The sequence below is a fragment of the Balaenoptera musculus genome, chromosome 8, assembly GCF_009873245.2.
Source record: "Balaenoptera musculus isolate JJ_BM4_2016_0621 chromosome 8, mBalMus1.pri.v3, whole genome shotgun sequence".
Lineage (NCBI taxonomy): Eukaryota > Metazoa > Chordata > Mammalia > Artiodactyla > Balaenopteridae > Balaenoptera > Balaenoptera musculus.
The window spans coordinates 96,793,796-96,811,597 of record NC_045792.1 but is presented as its reverse complement, the minus strand read 5'-3'; the positions used below and the strand labels follow the sequence as shown (position 1 = coordinate 96,811,597).

Below are 17,802 nucleotides of genomic sequence, written 5' to 3'. Positions count from 1 at the left end.
CAAGTCATTTCATCTCTTTGAGCCTCAAGTTTCTTTACCTGTAAAATGAAGATAGTAACCACCTGGGGGGTTGCTGTGAGGGTGAAATGAATTAATTTATAAGCATGCCCGTCACAGTGCTTGAATTTCCCACAAAGCCTGGAGCAGATACTGGTGCCTGATCACCAAACTCAGTTCCTCTTCCTCCCGGTGACATAGCTAGAGGACATTTCCCAGCCTCCCTTGCAGTTAGATGTGGCCATAGGATCAAGATCTAACAGTGGAATGTGAGAAAAAGTGTGCTGTGCAAGCCTCCTCCAGGCTCAGCCCACGAAACCTTCTGTGTTACCGGCCCAGGGAAGCCCTTGAAATCATCTGCTGAAACGCAAAATCTCTGTGTCTGGATCCCTGAATGACCACATGGAGTGAAGCCCTTGCTGCCAATGAGGAACACCTGATTTGGACTTTACACGAGCAAGAAATAAACCTTTAGAGTGTTAACCGATGTGGTTTCAGGGTTTATCTTTTACAGCAGCTAGCATTGCTTTTTTTTTTTTTTTTTTAATTTTATTTATTTATATATTTATTTATATTTATTTTTGGCTGTGTTGGGTCTTTGTTTCTGTGTGAGGGCTTTCTCTAGTTGCGGCTAGCGGGGGCCACTCTTCATCGCGGTGCGCGGGCCTCTCACTGTCGCGACCTCTCTTGTTGCCGGGCACAAGCTCCAGACGCGCAGGCTCAGTAGTTGTGGCTCACGGGCCCAGTTGCTCCACGGCATGTGGGATCTTCCCAGACCAGGGCTCGAACCCGTGTCCCCTGCATTGGCAGGCAGATTCTCAACCACTGCGCCACCAGGGAAGCCCGCTAGCATTGCTTTAACCAACACAAAGCTTGATGCTAAAGATGAAGCCATTACTTAGAAGGAAAACCTACATAGGTTTGATGTGAAACACGGTGGCTTTCGGAAAACCAAGTAAGGAACCACACGACTGTTAGGGAGGACATTTAAATTTTAATATTGTATTCCATCAAACTTATGACACTTTTTTTCATATTTTTACATCTCTGAAATAAGGCTGTATGTTGTAATCAACAGTAGCTCAAATTGCAAGCAGCCAGGAGATAGTCGTGATATAGTTGCAGTTGGCTGCACGTGCACAGACTTGGTCACAGTTCTGCATCTTGTCATCCTTTCTCTTGAGTTTTGTGCATTGTTAACACCACAGGTGTTGGTTTAATCGCCACTAACAATGTCTTCAAACAGATTCCATGTGGATTTGGCACTGAAATGAAAAGTTATTGTGTATTAAAAAGGCAAGGAAACAGAGCAGCTTGATACATGATAAAAATCTATGTCTAAATAAGACTTAAAAGAGCTCTTTCAATATGCATGAAATGGAAATTCTACGTGATAGGAAAGCTTTGTGTCATGATTTTGTATTTCTTAGAAATGCATCAGTAATGGTGTGGGTTGTAATTGACAGGTGCCTTCGATTTGGTGAAATTGTCAATGCATCAAAACATCAGTGATTTCAACCAAGGAAGGCATCCAGTGTAAATAATGGTGATAATAATATAACAATTTACACTTGCCAAGAGCCACACATATGCCAGGAAGCTCTGTGCTTTACTCACATTATCTCATTTAATCATCCTAACAACCCTGTGAGGTGGTTACAATTATACATGATTGCAAATCGTCCTAAGTGTTATATGGGAAAGGAACGTGGTGCTCGGAGAAGGAACATAATTCAGATTGGGTGGAGGTGGGGAGGGGAATCTCCCTGAGGAAGCAAAGAGACCTGAAAGAAAATACTAGGCAACATTTATTGAGCATTTACCATGTACCAGGTATGATTCAAAGTTTATTGTGTTGGGACTTCCCTGGTGGTTCAATGGCTAAAACTCCATGCTCCCAATGCAGGGGGCCCAGGTTTGACCCCTGGTCAGGGAACTAGATCCCACATGCCGCAGCTAAAGAGCCTGCACGTGACAATGAAGATCCCGCATGCCACAACTAAGACCCAGCACAGCCTAAATAAATAAATCTTTTTTTAAAACATCAATGGCCTACCTAGAGGGGTGGGATAGGGAAGGTGGGAGGGAGGGAGATGCAAGAGGGAAAAGATATGGGAACATATGTATATGTATAACTGATTCACGTTGTTATAAAGCAGAAACTAACACACCATTGTAAAGCAATTATACTTCAATAAAGATGTTTAAAAAAAATCAATGGCCTTTAAAAGAAAACAAAGTTTATTGTGTTAAGTCACTCAATTCTCACAAAAAGCTTAAGAACATTATTATCAGCTCCATTTTACAAATGAGGAAATCAAGACAGGGATAGAGAAGTGAAATGATTTGCTCATAGTAACTCAGCTAAGGAGTGATAAACCTGGGATCTGAACCAGGGCACTGTGGCTCCAGAGCCCATGTATCTTACTTACCACTTTCCTATCCTCTAGTGATTGAAACAAATGAGTCTCCATTTTACCAAGAACGGCAGCAGTAAGTGACCCGGTTACAAGCAAAAGCTCTAGAGCCAGGCTCCCTGAGTTCAAAGCCAGGCTCTACAACTGACCAGCAAGGTATTTGACCTTCCTAAGCCTCAGTTTCTTCATTTGTTGTGAGGTTTAAATGAGTTGAGACATATAGAGCTTAGATCAGAACCAGGATATAGTCAGCCCTCAAAAAATATTACATAGGGACCTCCTTGGTGGCGCAGTGGTTAAGAATCCGCCTGCCAATACAGGGGACACGGGTTCGAGCCCTGGTCCAGGAAGATCCCACATGCCACGGAGCAACTAAACCCGTGCGCCACAGCTACTGAGCCTGCGCTCTAGAGCCCGCGAGCCACAACTACTGAGCCTGTGTGCCACAACTACTGAAGCCTGTGTGCCTAGAGCCCGTGCTCCGCAACAAGAGAAGCCACCGCAGTGAGAAGCCCGCGCACCGCAACAAAGGGTAGCCCCTGCTCGCCGCAACTAGAGAAAGCCCGCGTGCAGCAACAAAGACCCAACGCAGCCCAAAAAATTAATTAATTAATTAATTAAAAAATATATATATTACATAATATTGTCTTCGTACAACACTCACAGTAACTCAGAGAAAACTGAGACTCAGGGAGGTTTAGCAATTTGTCGAAACCCACCCATTTCAAGAAAGGAGTCAGGATTTCAAAGCTAAGTTGCTTCACTCAGAAGCCTTTGCTTTATGCATTACCCCATGGAGGTGCCTAGTAAAGATGAGTCAGTGGTTTAGATCTTCACCCTGAAGGTTTCCAGGAAAGGAGATTCTCACTCCCAATGTGACATCTTATTTTAACATCCCAAATCCCACTCAATAGTAAGGCTCTCTCATTGCCAATCTGGATTTCATCATCAGTTTTATTTTAAGGTCATTTTCTCTCTGAGAAGGAGAGAAGATGGAGACTCACCAGTTTCTTTCTTTTGTATCTTTCATATACTGTACGTTACATTTCCTCACCAACATAGAGAAAGCAGGGAACGTTTTAGACTCTGGCACGAAGTAGACGCTCAACAGAGAAATGTGTTGCATGGAGAACAGATCGGTGGTGCCAGAGGTGGGGGGGGAGTCGGGGGGTGGGCAAAATGGGTAAAGGGGATCAAAAGGTACAAACTTCCAGTTTTAAAATAAATAAGTCATAAAATGTAATGTGCAGCATGTTGGCTACAGTTAATAATACTGTTGTAGGGACTTCTCTGGTGGTCCGGTGGTTAGGATGCTGTGCTTCCACTGCCGGGGGGCATGGGTTCAATCCCTGGTCAGGGAACTAAGATCCCACATCACGGCACGGCCAAAATATAAATAAATAATAATACTATTGTATATTTGAAAGTTGCTAAGAGAGTAGATCTTAAAAGGTCTCATCACAAGGAAAAACAGATTTGTAACTATGTGTGATGATAGATTATTGTGGTGATCACTTCACAATATATACAATTATCAAATTATTATGTTGTACACCTGACACTAATGTTATATGTCAATTATATCTCAATTAACAATAATAATAATAAATAAAGGCAAAAGGAATGTTTTATGAATGAACAAATGAGTGAGAGAACAGCTGCACAATCTCGAAGTTCCCTCCCAGATCACATGGACCCTGTGCACCCCACCCCTGCCCACCCAGCCCGCTTTTCTCTGACTCCCATTTCTTAACTGTAGTGTTTCTCAAACAAGGGTGTTGCAAGGGCATTCTGAGCACAAAGAGGAGTTGAAGTGGCCTTAGTATGTGGTGACACCCTGGGTTTCCTCATTCCTCATTCCCTTGGGCCAGCTTTTACCAAGAGGGTAGAGATGGAGATATCTGTGTGTGTGTGTCTGTTTGTCTGTGTGTGTGTGTCTGTGTGTGCTGGGGAGGGGGTGCTGAGGTTGAGGGCAGGTGGATGACATGTGACTCACACACATCCTAACAGTCCGTGAAGGTCACAGGTGTTACAGGCAGAGGAAGGTTGCGAGTCCTGCGGAACATTTATCATCAAGATGGGAGACCTGGACCTTTGGTTACAAATAATAGAAACCCATCTCAACACGCATAAGGAAAAAAGAAAGACATGCATTGTTCACATAACTTGGAATTCCAGGGGTAGTTCTGCTTTCAGGTATAAATAAAGACATTCATATAAGACTTCAACTTTTCTCTCTTTCTCTCTCTCCCTGCTCTGATGCTTTTCTCTCTGTGTTTGATGGTACAATCTCCTCAGAAAGCAGGCTTTCTCCAAATGAGGGCTGCTGACAACCCTCAGTTGACATCCTCCCAGCTTGCAGAGAGCTCTAGCCATCATGACTGTGTTTATCTTGGGGGCAGTGGGAAGGGTTTGTCATGGGGAAGAGGCTGTTTTCTTTTGTCAAAAAATTGCAAGCTTTCTCAGAAGCCCCAGAGCAGACTTGCCCTCAGGTCTTATCGGCAACAACTGGGTCACGTGGATACCCTAGCTGCAAGGGAGTCTAGAAAAGTGAGAAATAGGGATGTGATTGGCTTAGACGTATCATGATCCATGGCCTGGGGCTGGCCATGTGGTCAGCCTGAACAAAATTGTGGTTTCTTAAGCCAGGAAGGAAGAAGACTAGATTGGGTAGGTAACTAATGGTGTCTACCACAAGAAAGTGTTGTGAGGCAAACTGGCTAGATCACAGAAGAAGCACAGGGAAGGGAAGCTTTGCAAAAGTAGTGGAAATGCCAGCTAGACAAAAACAACTTACGTGCACATTAGAATTGGGGAGGAAGGAGGTGAAGGCCAGGAAAAGATGTGAATCAGGGAAGGTGGGCATGGCCAGAGTGGAGAGGACCAGCCAGCTGTGGACAGCACATTCCTGTGAACATACAGTTCTTATCTAAGGATATTCTACAGCAGAGGTTCAACAAATACAGAGGATGGCTGGTGAGCAAGGAGCCAGTGAGGGATCTCACCATGCAGACAGTATGAGTTCTTCCCACTGTGCTTGTTCAATCTCCACTATTCATGCTCCAAGGTGACCCTAAACCAAAGCAACAAAGGTGTGGTATCTCTGGGGCACCAAGGAGAAACAGGCTGGAACATCTTCAGTGGTTCCCTGCCACTATGAACTCAAGTCCAAACTTCATAGTCTGGTCCCACTGGTCCTCTCCAGCTTCATCCGTCACTATCTTCCTCCCTCCTCCATTCTTTTGCTCCAGCTCCTCATAGCTCTCTAAATTCAGGCTGTACTTTTTTTTTTTTTTTTTTTTTTTGGCCACGTCGGGGGCGGGGGGGAGCATGCAGGATCTTAGTTCCCTGACCAGGGATTGAACCCCGTGCCCCCTGCAGAGGAAGTGTGGAGTCTTTTTTTTTTTTAATTTATCTTTGGCTGTGTTGGTCTTCATTGCTCTGAATGGCCTTTCTCTAGTTGCAGTGAGTGGGGGCTTCATTGCGGTAAGCGAGCTTCTCATTGTGGTGGTTTCTCGTTGCGGAGCACGGGCTCTAGGCGCGCGGACTTCAGTAGTTGTGGCTGATGGGCTCAGTAGTTGTGGCTCATGGGCTCTAGAGCTCAGGCTCAGTAGTTGTGGCGTACGGGCTTAGTTGCTCCGCAGCACGTGGGATCCTCCCGGACCAGGGATCGAACCCGCATCCCCTGCACTGGCAGGCGGATTCTTAACCACTGTGCCACCAGGGAAGCCCAGAAGCACGGAGTCTTAACCACTGGACTGCCAGGGAAGCCCAGGCCTGTACATTCCTGACTCCAGGATTTTATCCCCACTGTCCCTCCTGCCCTTTCCTATGTGTGACCTCTCTGAGCCTCTGTTGTCTTTTCTGTACAATGGGAGGCACTTCCCTAACTAGGTGTTGTGAGAACTATGAAAATGAGATATACCATAGTTAGCACTTCGAAACTGCCAGGCACATAGTTAGTGCTCAGTCCGTGCTAGCTACTGTTATTCGTCAATCCCTGTTTTGAAATCTTAACAAACTTGACATACGGGCCGTAGTACTTGCGCATTCCTTCCTTGCTGTCTTCCTGAATGACTATGTCAAGAGGGTGAGCCCCAGGGCAATGTGTGTGGCAGCCCTTTGCACCTTGTCCTCTGTAGTGGCATGGCAAGCACACAGCTGTTCTTGAAGAGTTCACCTGAGATGAAAAACAGCCAGCCTGACGAGGGACAGAATGTGTCCATCCAGGACACGCTGGAGGATACAGAGCTCGGTTGGGCACAAAGTCAGCCTCCAGGAGTGTTCCCTCTTGCTGGCTGTGGGGTCACACCAGGAAATGGAGCCCACCCACAGTCCCACAACAGCGCTGTTAGGAAAGTCAGACGAACTTGTCCACCAACCATGTGTGGCTCAGGTCTGCTGCCAGGCAACTCCCCCAGAAGACAGGAACCCACCAGTGTGAGGAGGTGAGGCCTGAGTGCCACTCAACTCCTTTCATGGCCCATCGGCAGTGACTCAGCAGGAAGCCAGCCAAGGTCTGAGTCACTCCCTCCCCTCCCACCACACCCAGGGTTTTCCTCCAGGGCTTGGAAGGCTGCTTATAGCTGGAGGTGTAAAATCTTCAGTACCTGGGTCTGATCTCTTTCACACAGCTTAGTATTTAAAAGCACAAGGTCTGGAGTTAGGCAGCTTGGGTTAGAAGCCTGGTTCCACCTCTTATCTAACCCACAGCAAGTTTCTTAGATTCTCTGGCCATAGTTTGCCCATCTGTAAATGGGAACAATAACGTTACCTCCCTCATAGACGTGAAATGGCTTAGAACAGTGCATGGTATGTTGATAGGGCTCCTCTAAAACCCCAGGCCTGGTCCCACCTCAGGACTTTTGCACCTGCTGCTTTCTCTGCCTACGTTTTTGCCCCCGATGGCAGCTCCCTCACTTAATTCAGGTCTTTACTAAAGATTCATTTTCTCAGTGAAGCCCACGATGGCCACCTTATCTAAGCCCTCCTCCTCCAAAACTTCTTACCTTCTTTCCCACTTTGTCTCCATAGTACTTACCACCCGTCTAATACACCACGCATTTCAATCATGTATCTTCTCTGCTGTCTGTCTCCCTCCACCCACACTGGAATTCAAGTTCCATTTTTGTCTGTTTTCTTCACTGCTGTAGTCCCGAGACCTAGAAAAGTGCTGACACATAGCAGTTCTCAATAAACATGTGGAATGAATGGAAATGAATGTCAACTTATTCACCATTATTTATCACCAATTATTATTGTCATCAATAAAGATCACCAGTAAAGATCACCATTATTATCTCATTCCAGTGAGAATCAGAGAGAAGTTCAAAGCTTAAAACCACTACCAGATTCTGCACATCTGCCTTTGGTTCGTTTATACTTGAATTAATAGACTCTCAAAACTTGGAGACATCCACTGTTAGGGTGGAAAACTCTGTTAGCCACAGGGCTGGGCAGACAGCCGGTAATGTAAATACATAAATCCAATGGGGCCAATAAGGAGTGGTGAGAACCCAGGAAGTTGGGAATGCAATCCCCACCTCAAGGCATTTAAATTCAAATGAAAAAATAACCTCTATTAACCAAACACGTCTCTAAGCTGCATTTCCCTGATTCCAGACTCTTAACTGTAAATTTATCTTACCACCCACTGGATCATCCTGATTTTAAACTATCCAAATATTGACACGACCCAGAGCCCCCATTCTCCCACCACCCTGACATCAAGACTCCAGGTGGGCTTCACAGGTCTAGCAGTCAGTTACAATCTCAGCTATCCTATTTTGGGCTGCTTTGCTGCCCTTTTAACTCTCCCAAAGTTCAGCTGGGGGTAACTCACCAGTAAATTCCCAAAGCCTAGCAGAGCTTGGGTGAATTAATGAATGACTCAATGGCTCAAACCAATCCATCACAAGGATCCGCAGTACCTTCCTCATCTCCATTATTCAATCTTCAAAAACCTCCCAAGGGGGCACCTAATGTCCAGTTGGAATCTCGCTCCAGGAAGATTATTTCTCCCCCATTCCTCAAGGGTGAAGGGTGGTTAAAAAGACAGATTCACATCATTAAAGAGAACTCAACGCACTCCGCTCCATCTGCCTCGAGATTGGGGTGACCCCACCCCCTCCCCAAGGACAGTGGGCGGGGACTTGCCTCATGTTTGTATAAAGGCCCATCCTGGTGAATTTCCCAAAAAGAGACAGCTCCAAAAGTACGCAGCCTTCACTCCTAGAAACGGAAATTGCCAGAGCCCTTCCTCCCACCCACCTCCCTCCACCCTGCACACCCCCCCCCCGCGGCATTTTCTCATTAAAATGGAAGAAGCAATTAAGCCCCCCACGCACATATACACTCACACACCCAACATAAAATGGGGAAATGGAGCTTAGACAGACTAGAGTTCTAACCTTCACTGGCTATATGACCTTGAAGTTCCCTGAGCCTTTCTTTGCTTTCTCATCTGTGAACTGGGAAGAAAAATCAAGTCACCTGACTGGGTGCTGGGAAGAGCCCTCCTCCTCCTGATTTAGCTCCTCCCCCAAGCTTTAGCCCACACTCTGACCAGAGTTGTCCTCTCTCTCTCTCTGTCTTACACACACACACACACACACACACACACACACACACACACACACACACACACCAGCTCCCCAGCCCCACCCCAGACACGCATACTCATTCAATGTTAGCTGTTGCCGTTATTACTGTTACTTAGGTTCACCTTGTGAACGCGAATTTGGACCCAAGACCACCAGCGCACAGCCAGCTGGCACCACCACCACACTGCCTCTGAAAGCAAAGCACTCTGAAGAGCAAGTCGGATGTGACAGGTGTCGGTCCATGCAGCGGAAGAGAGAGCCACGGCTATCTCAGTAGTGACTTCAGCATTAGCCCACCAGCTCACGGCTACTCCGCGTTATTGGCCCCAGACCTCCACCCACCCCGGCCATTCCCCTGTAGTAATCATTCCGAGAGAAGCCTTAAAAGATCACTGCTCTCTAGGCCTGACAGTTCTTCCTCTCTCTCTTTGTCATTGACTCTACAGTCTTTGACCTCTAAGCCTTAAGGGGCTCAGAGAGCAGTGAAAAGATGTAGAAGTCCTGAGGCTGCCTTAGTCTATGAGCTTTGCTGCTAAGCTGCTTTGTAAACCTCAGGGAAGTAAGTTCTTTTCTCTAAACCGTTGGTTTCTAATCTGCAAAGACAGAAAACAAACATCCATTCATGGCTACCAGGTGTTTAGGCGCACGTTCGTATTGTTAATTCCTTTGCTCTGTAAAATGAAGGAGTTGGACGATGTAATTTCTGCATCTCTTCTGGGAAAGGTTTCAGTAGTTGCTTTCAAAACCACTCCAGCTCTCAGCCCAGGGAAGGGGCTGTGACCTCACAGAGAGAACACAGGATAAAGACCCAGGCTGGCCTGGGTTTAAATCTCTGGTCTGTCATTTCTCAGCTATGTTGACGTTGAACAAGTCACACGGGCACTCTGAACCTCAGTTTCCTCATCTACAAAATGGGAACAATAATATCTCCCTCGTAGGGCTGCCTGGAGGATCAAATGAGATGGGCGTGTAGGAGCCTAGCGCTGCACTTAGGGGAGAGTAGGGCTGCAATGTGGGTTCCTGCCTCCTTCCTTAATTACCCAGATTTGAGGATGTCTTTATGCTAATTATTTCTGCTATCCCCTTTAAGGTTTTTGCTCGGGTTTTGTTCGTGAGAAGGAAGCAGAAAGTTGCATCTGATGGTCTAAGAGAATGCTGATGACACAGGTTTCATTTCTGCAGCCGACGCTCCGAGCCAGTGTCGGATGATCATCACCACAGACCCGAGGAAAATCAGCCTTTCCCTCGAGACTCTGATGCCCAAGAACGAATATATTCCTTTCCAAAAATTTTTATTTTAATTTTAAAAGTTCCCCTCCACTGTGCTAGGTGCAGCCCAGAATCTGGGTCACTCTCTCTGAGAGGCCCTCTTTGACCCCCCTGTGTATAATTCTAGCCCCTCTCCCACCTCTGGCCACTCCCCATTCCCCTTCCTGCTTTGCTCTTCTCCATAGCACTTATCACCACACAACAAACACACCCACACACGCAGTTCCCTAGAATGTAAGTACTGGGAGGATGAGGGCTTGTAGGGGCTGTGTTCACTGCAGTGTCTCCAGTGCCGAGAAGAGGCATTAGTAGGCACTAGATAGTAAGCATTAGTAAGCTCTAAATAAAATGTGTTGGAAGAATGAATCTGAACCTGAGTCAAAGCCAAGCTGGCAGTTATGGCCAGATAATAATAAAATATCACATGAGCCCCTCATTTCACAGTTTGCAAAGCCTTCTCACGGTATCTATTTGATTGTGTGCAGAAGATCCTCTGCATTTTCTAGGTGAAGAAACTTAACTCAGACATGAAGCATCTCTGGAAAACAGAGGAAGCTCTCCTGGCCTCCTGGCCTTGGGCAAGTCACTTCCCTTCTCTAATCTCATTTTTCCTTATGAGAAAATGACAAGATGTGGACTGGTTCCCTTCTGGGGCTCAGACTTTTAAATTCTTAAATCCTGTGACCTGACTGTTAACCCTTTAAAGACTGACTCAAATGATGTTACCCATAAACCATAATTGCAGAATCAGGACAAGTTGAAACCTCTGTCCATCTGATTCCATTTCCAGTCTTCTTTCAGACTGCACTCCACTGGGGGACATTGCAGGTGGGTCTGCTGAGACACAGTAAGTTCTATATACCAATGACTTGTGGTAGTTGTTTTTGTTATATGGTCAAAGCAGGCAATTTATTTAGTTTTTAAACTATTACTCTGCATTTGGCTGGGTTTCCACTAGTCTCCTAATTCGACTGTCCATCTCCAAGCTCTCCTCTCCAATCCATCTTACACACTACTTGGAAACTAAATGAACAAACCTTGCTTTCAGGAAATCAAAAACTTTCAGTGGCTCCCTACTGCCTATAGCATACACATAGAGGGGTTAGCCTACCATGTGAGGCCCTCCTCAATCTTATCCCGACCCTTTCAAACATACCTCCCCATCCCACCCTGCTTTGTTGCACAAGAATTCCCTGCTCCAGGGCTTCCCTGGTGGCGCAGTGGTTGAGAATCTGCCTGCCAATGCAGGGGACACAGGTTCGAGCCCTGGTCTGGGAAGATCCCACATGCCGCAGAGCAACTAGGCCCGTGAGCCACAACTACTGAGCCTGTGCATCTGGAGCCTGTGCTCCGCAACAAGAGAGGCCGCGATAGTGAGAGGCCCGCACACCGTGATGAAGAGTGGCCCCCGCTTGCCGCAACTAGAGAAAGCCCTCGCACAGAAACGAAGACCCAACACAGCCAAAAATTAATTAATTAATTAATTAATTAATTAAAAAAAAGAATTCCCTGCTCCAATCAATTCAACTCATTCATTCATTCGTTCATTCATTCAATAACTATGTATTACATTTCCTACTATAAGCCAGGCACTCACAGCTCTAGGCGCTGCTGTGATGAACAAGTTCTGTCCTCAGGAAGAATATATTCTAGAGGGGAAAAGTTAGACAATAAGCAAGGAAACAAGTTAACAAGATTATTTCAGATAATGATAAGAAAATCGGCACTTGGTGCTTTGGTAACAGTAGCATATACAATAGCTCAAACAAAGCAGGATGCAGTGGTAGAAAGGTGGTGGCATGATCTTAGATCCTGTGATCAGGAAGGTCTCTTTGTGGGGCCACATTTAGGGAAGACTTGAGTGAGAAGAAAGGGACAGCCACGTGGAGACCTGGGAAGAGGGTTCCAGGCAAAAGCGAGAGCAAGTTGCAAAGGCCCTAAGGTGGCAACAAGCTTCACATGTGCTCAGGGTGGAACGAAGGCCAGTATGGCCAAATCAATGTGGGCAAGGAAGAGGTTGGTGGGAGATGAGGTCAAGGAAGTAGGCAGGGGTCAGCTCACGCAGAGCCTGGTGAGGAGTCTGGATTTTATTCTAAGTATACGGGAAGCCGTTAGAAGATGTTCATAGGAGAGTGACATGATTGATACATATTTTAAAAGATGACTCCGGCTGTGGTGTGGAGAATGAGCTGTGGACAGTACAAGAAGAGAAGCGAGGGGACCAGTTCAGAGGCTTTTTAAGAGTCAGGGTGAGGGGTGATGCGGCCTGAGCCAGGGAGAGGCAGTGCAGATGGAGAGAAGTGGAGGCATCACAGATGTTTCTAGAAGTTGAGCTAACATGATCCATCTAACCCATCTAATGATGGATTCATTAGAGGGGACATAAGGGTAACAGAGATAGGAGGAGTCAAGATATTAGACTCATTGCCTTCCCAGCAAGACTTTGTGCTCTTCCCCCCCCCTCCATTTTCTCTCCACCTCTACTCTACTCTCTGCTTTCTCTTCACCATCTCTAAACCATCCATTTGCACACACCACTCACCCCCCCCCCCACTACTATTTCAATGGCACCTTCCTTTTCTGCTTTCTTCAGTCCTTGGAATCTTTCTTCACTTAATCTCTGGTTACTTGTGTGTGTACGTGTATCCATCAGTAGGCGCTGAGATAAATTTCTGTTTTGATGGCTGTGTTCTGCCTTCCCTTAGTAGGTGATTGATTCTTCAAGGGTAGGGTAGGTACACCAGCAAAACTGTAGGACAGAATGGCATGTTAGCTATGAGCACCTCCAGAATCTTATTTATTAGTGACATCCATCAGGTAAGTTACTGACTTCTGTGAGCCTCAGCTACGTAACTGAAAAAAAAAAAAAAAAAAAAGATGGGGGTGGAGGTGTGATTACATAAATAATGCATGTAAAGTGCTTAGTAATACAGTTCCTGGCGTATAGTAAGCCTTCAATAAATCATAGCTGTGGTTATTATTTGCAAGGCAGTTGTGCTGCTGGTGGCTATGACTTCGGGCAAGGTATTTTTCCCCTCTTTGAGTCTCAGTTTGTGCATCTGTAAAATGGGTTGCAGATAGAATTCAGCTCTAAGATTCTCAATGCCTCTGTTCTATTTGTAAACACTTTAGAATCCACTTTAAGTAATGTTGCCCAAAACCCATGTGATGTGATGTGATTTATTCTTCATAATGTTGTACCGCCCTCTATTGGACGTACTCTGCCAGCATACTTGTTGGATACTTAAATCAGCAGATGCTTAAACAGAAGCCCAGACCTCCCTCGCCTATATGCTGACAACTGTCTCTTCTTAAGTAAGATCTCTCTCCATATAGCTATGGATTATTTTTAAAACAACAAAAATAAGGTGTTTTTTTGCATTTTTAAATTCTGTCCCTACTTTATTCCATTTTTAGGACTTTGTAAAAGTTTAGGATTTTAAAAATTTATCTATTTTAACACAATTTCAGACTTACAAAAAAGTTGGAAGAATAACACAAGAATTAACGCTATATCTTCACCCAGATTCCCCAGATATTTACAATTGATCGCATTTGTTTTATTATTTTCTTTCTCTCTGCACACACAATACATGCACACATACATGTGTAATACATACATATTTTTTCTGAATCATTGAGAGTAAACTACAAACATGAAGCCCTTTTATCCCTAAATACTTTATTGATGATGATGTAATATAATAAAATCTTCAGACTTTATTCAGATTTCTCAAATTATCTCAGCAGTCTCTTTAGAGCAGAACAAAATCCTACATCCCATTTTACATTTGGTCGTGCTGTCTCTTTAGTTTCCTTTACTCTGGAATAGTTTCAGATTTTTTCTTTGTCTTTTTTTTTTTCAGTATTCTTGCCTCACTCTCTTTTTTTTATTATTTTTATTTCTTTTTTGGCTGCATTGGGTCTTCATTGCCGCGCGCAGGCTTTCTCTAGTTGTGGCGAGCCGGGGCTTCTCTTCATTGCAGTGTGCAGGCTTCTCATTGCAGTGGCTCCTCTTGTTGCGGAGCACAGGCTCTAGGCGCACGGGCTGCAATAGTTGTGGCACTTGGGCTCAGTAGTTGTGGCTCGCGGGCTCTAGAGCACAGGCTCAGTAGTTGTAGCTTAGTTGCTCCGCGGCATGTGGGATCTTCCCAGACCAGGGCTTGAACCCGTGTCCCATGCATTGGCAGGCGGATTCTTAACCACGGCGCCACCAGGGAAGTCCCTCTGTGTCTTTCAAAACATTGAAATTTTTGAAGACCACAGGCCAGATATTTGGTAGAATATGCCTCCATTTGGTTTTGTCGGATGTCTCCTAATAATTAGATTCAGGTCATGCATTTTTGGCCAACCCAATACCACAAAATTTCGGGTGTTTTTTGTTCGTTTGTTTGTTTATGTGGGATCTTAGTTACCTGACCAAGGATCGGACCAGCGCCCCCTGCAGTGGAAGCCCAGAGCCCTAAATACTGGACTGCCAGGGAATTCCCCGGGGCTACAGGGAGTGGCTGTTGAGTTTAAAAACAAAAAACAAGGGTTTCCCTGGTGGCGCAGTGGTTGAGAATCCGCCTGCCAATGCAAGGCGCACGGGTTCGATCCCTGGTCCGGGAAGATCCCACATGCCACGGAGCAACTAAGCTACAACTATTGAGCCTGCGCTCTAGAGCCCGCGAGCCACAACTACTGAGCCCATGTGCCACAACTACTGAGCCCGCGTGCCTAGAGCCCATGCTCTGCAACGAGAAGCCACCAGAATGAAGAGTAGCCCCCACTTGCCACAACTAGAGAAAGCCTGTGTTCAGCAACGAAGACCCAATGCAGCCAAAAATAAATAAATAAATTATAACACATATGTGCTTAGGAAGGGTTTGCAATAATGATATACATTAGAAATTATTATAATCATGTATTTATTTGTTTATTTGCATAAACAAACACTCGGGCTCTTTTGAAAAGTACTGATGCCAAGACCCACCCCTAGAAATTTTTATTAAATTGGGATATTGCTTGCATATTAGTATTTTTTTAAAGCTCTACAGGTGCTTCTAATGGGCAATCAAGATTGAGAGTCATTGATTTCTACTCTGCTAACTCAAAAAAGAATATTAGACAAATTACAGAGATCCATAAAAATACAGTAAGATAAGATGAATTGCAAGACGGGAGGGACATTCAATAGGAGAAGGACACACATGAGGTCTCATAGGCTTGCTTTGAATGGGCTATAAATTTGTTCTAAAAAACAACATGAAGATAATGAAATAATGTTAAAGACAGAGACCCAATTTTAAAATGATATATACAAGGTAAAACTACACCGCATGTAGAAAAAGATGAGAAGAAATAAACTAAAAAAGGTGTCAGTGGTTGCATCTGAATGGTGACATGAGTGATCTTAATTTTTTCCACATTTTTCTTTAATGTCAAAATTTCCTTTAAAGAATCTGAGGTATTTTTAGTAATTAAAATGTTTTCAAAATATCAATATAATTAAAATAATTTTCTTTTGCATAGCACTTAATTCGGAAAGCTCACATTATCTCATAATAGTAATATGTAATAAGTAAGTGATAATAATGATTTATTGAATGCTTACTACGTGTCAAGGACTATACTATAAGCTTTACATAGATTCCCTTTTAATCCTTACAGATACTCTTTGAGGTCGATACTATTATGAACCCCATTTTATAAGATAGAGAAACAGACTCAGAAAGGTTAATTCACTTGCCCAGTTTCAAACAGCTTCTAAGTGTCAGAGCAAGGATTTTCCTCTAAAGCTTTAACATCTAACCACTAAATACATTATTGTCTAATTGCTAGGAAAAACAGGTACTCTTATGCAAACTCCACTAAATTTAGTTATTTTGCATGCTGTTTGTTAAAGGTTTTTTTCCATATCAGATGAATATTTAATATGAAAAATGCCTTGGTATGCTTTGGTTAGTAGCTTTGAAAATGAAATGAAAACTCTTGCTATTACTTTGGTTGGTAGCTTTCCACCAACATTCAGGCACGGGCTTTTTTTTAAAAAAGCAAAGTCACAAAATAAATGACAATCACCAGGCAATATTCAGTAATTTTTATTTATAATAAGGGTTTTAAACATGATGCGACATTTTAAAACATTTATAGAACAGTCGTTCTTCGTTCAAAAGGAACTCAAAGGATGTCTTTAATTCTTTTCCCATGCATCAAGACCAAAAACTTTTACTGAGATCTGTCTAAAAGGCTTAGGGATAGAAAAACAAAATCTAAAAGTCTGGTTTGGTTTAGTGTAGTTGAGTTTTAATTGCTTTTGTTTTTAAGAAAAAGAATTGGAAAAATATGTGGGCTGTCCACTGTGAGTTATAGAATAAGCAGAGGGCTAGGGGGTCAGGAGTCCCGGGTTTTGGTTGTCACTTCCCCTCTCTGGGTTTTTACTTCCTTATTTATAAAATAAAGGGTTTGGACCAGACAATCTCTAAGGAACTTCTCAGCTCAAAAATTCATGATTTTACAACTGGATTGTCCTGCCTTGTTCTGTATTACCTGAATCCAAGGAACAGCAAAAGTGGCAGCCCTCTCCTAGTCCTGAGACAGTGCCAGTGTGTTGTTGGACAGCAGAAGAGAAATGAATCAAGGCAGTTTCCTCCCTGTCAACCCTCCATCCACTGAGGCTGCTCTCAGCTCCAGCTAGAGAATGGAGGCCCCAGAAAGAAAAGAAAAACAGGAACGGAAGCTGAATAACTGGATTTGAAGAAGTAAGAGGAAGGAGAAAGCGGAGGAGCAGAAAGAAGGTGAAGGGAAAAGATATCCCTTTTTGTTAAGGATTTTCGTATATTTAAACATCCCAACATTTTGTAAGCAAATCAAAGTTTACATGATATATTCTGGTATTCCAAAATGGATATAGTAAGTTTAGATCTGTAAAGAACCCTTTAAAAGTCCTGCATTTATTTAAAGCTTTTTCTTCCCATCACTGGTAGTTTCTAGAGCTGCCCTGTCCAAAATGGTAGCTGCTAACTCCATGCGGCTGTTTAAAGGTAAATGTAAATTAATTAAAATGAAATAGAATGTAAAAGTCAGCTCTTCAGCCGTAAGAACCACGTATCAAGTGCTCAACAGCCACGTGGGGCTAGTAGCTACCGTACTGGGCAGCACAGACATAGGGCATTTCAATTATGGAAGAAAGTTCTACTGGACAGCACTATTCTTGAGGGTTTGATTAAGGGGAAATGGAGTTCAGAACATTTGAGAGAAGATTAATTAGACAATAGGAAAATGAAAATGATGCAAATAAGCAGTTGTTAATAATTATAACAGTTCCAGCTACTGGATTTCCCAATTTATATGCATTCTGTCGCTCACTCCTTAAAATTTCCTCATGAGGTGAATACACACATTATCCCCATTTTACAAATGGTAAAACTGAGGCTTAAAGAGATGAAATTGCCTAAGGTCACATAGCAAACAAGTGCACCCAGTTTACACAGCACCAGACTCTGTGCCTATTGCCTCCTTACCTCAAGTTTAAA

General features: G+C 44.0%; 1 long non-coding RNA gene across 2 annotated transcripts in view; it reads right to left on the bottom strand.

Moving 5' to 3' along the window:
• Positions 1-971: 971 nt before the first annotated feature.
• Positions 972-17,802, bottom strand: part of LOC118899939 — a 31,491-nt gene continuing 14,660 nt past the window's right edge. Inside the window, exons 1-2 of one of the 2 annotated variants that reach the window (XR_005021010.1) lie at positions 7,456-7,583; positions 972-1,262 (exon numbers count right to left, since the gene is read on the bottom strand). This is a non-coding gene — a long non-coding RNA (uncharacterized LOC118899939). Of the gene's footprint in view, positions 1,263-7,455; positions 7,584-17,802 lie in introns of those variants that run through there. The other variant, XR_005021011.1, reaches the window with a different exon arrangement.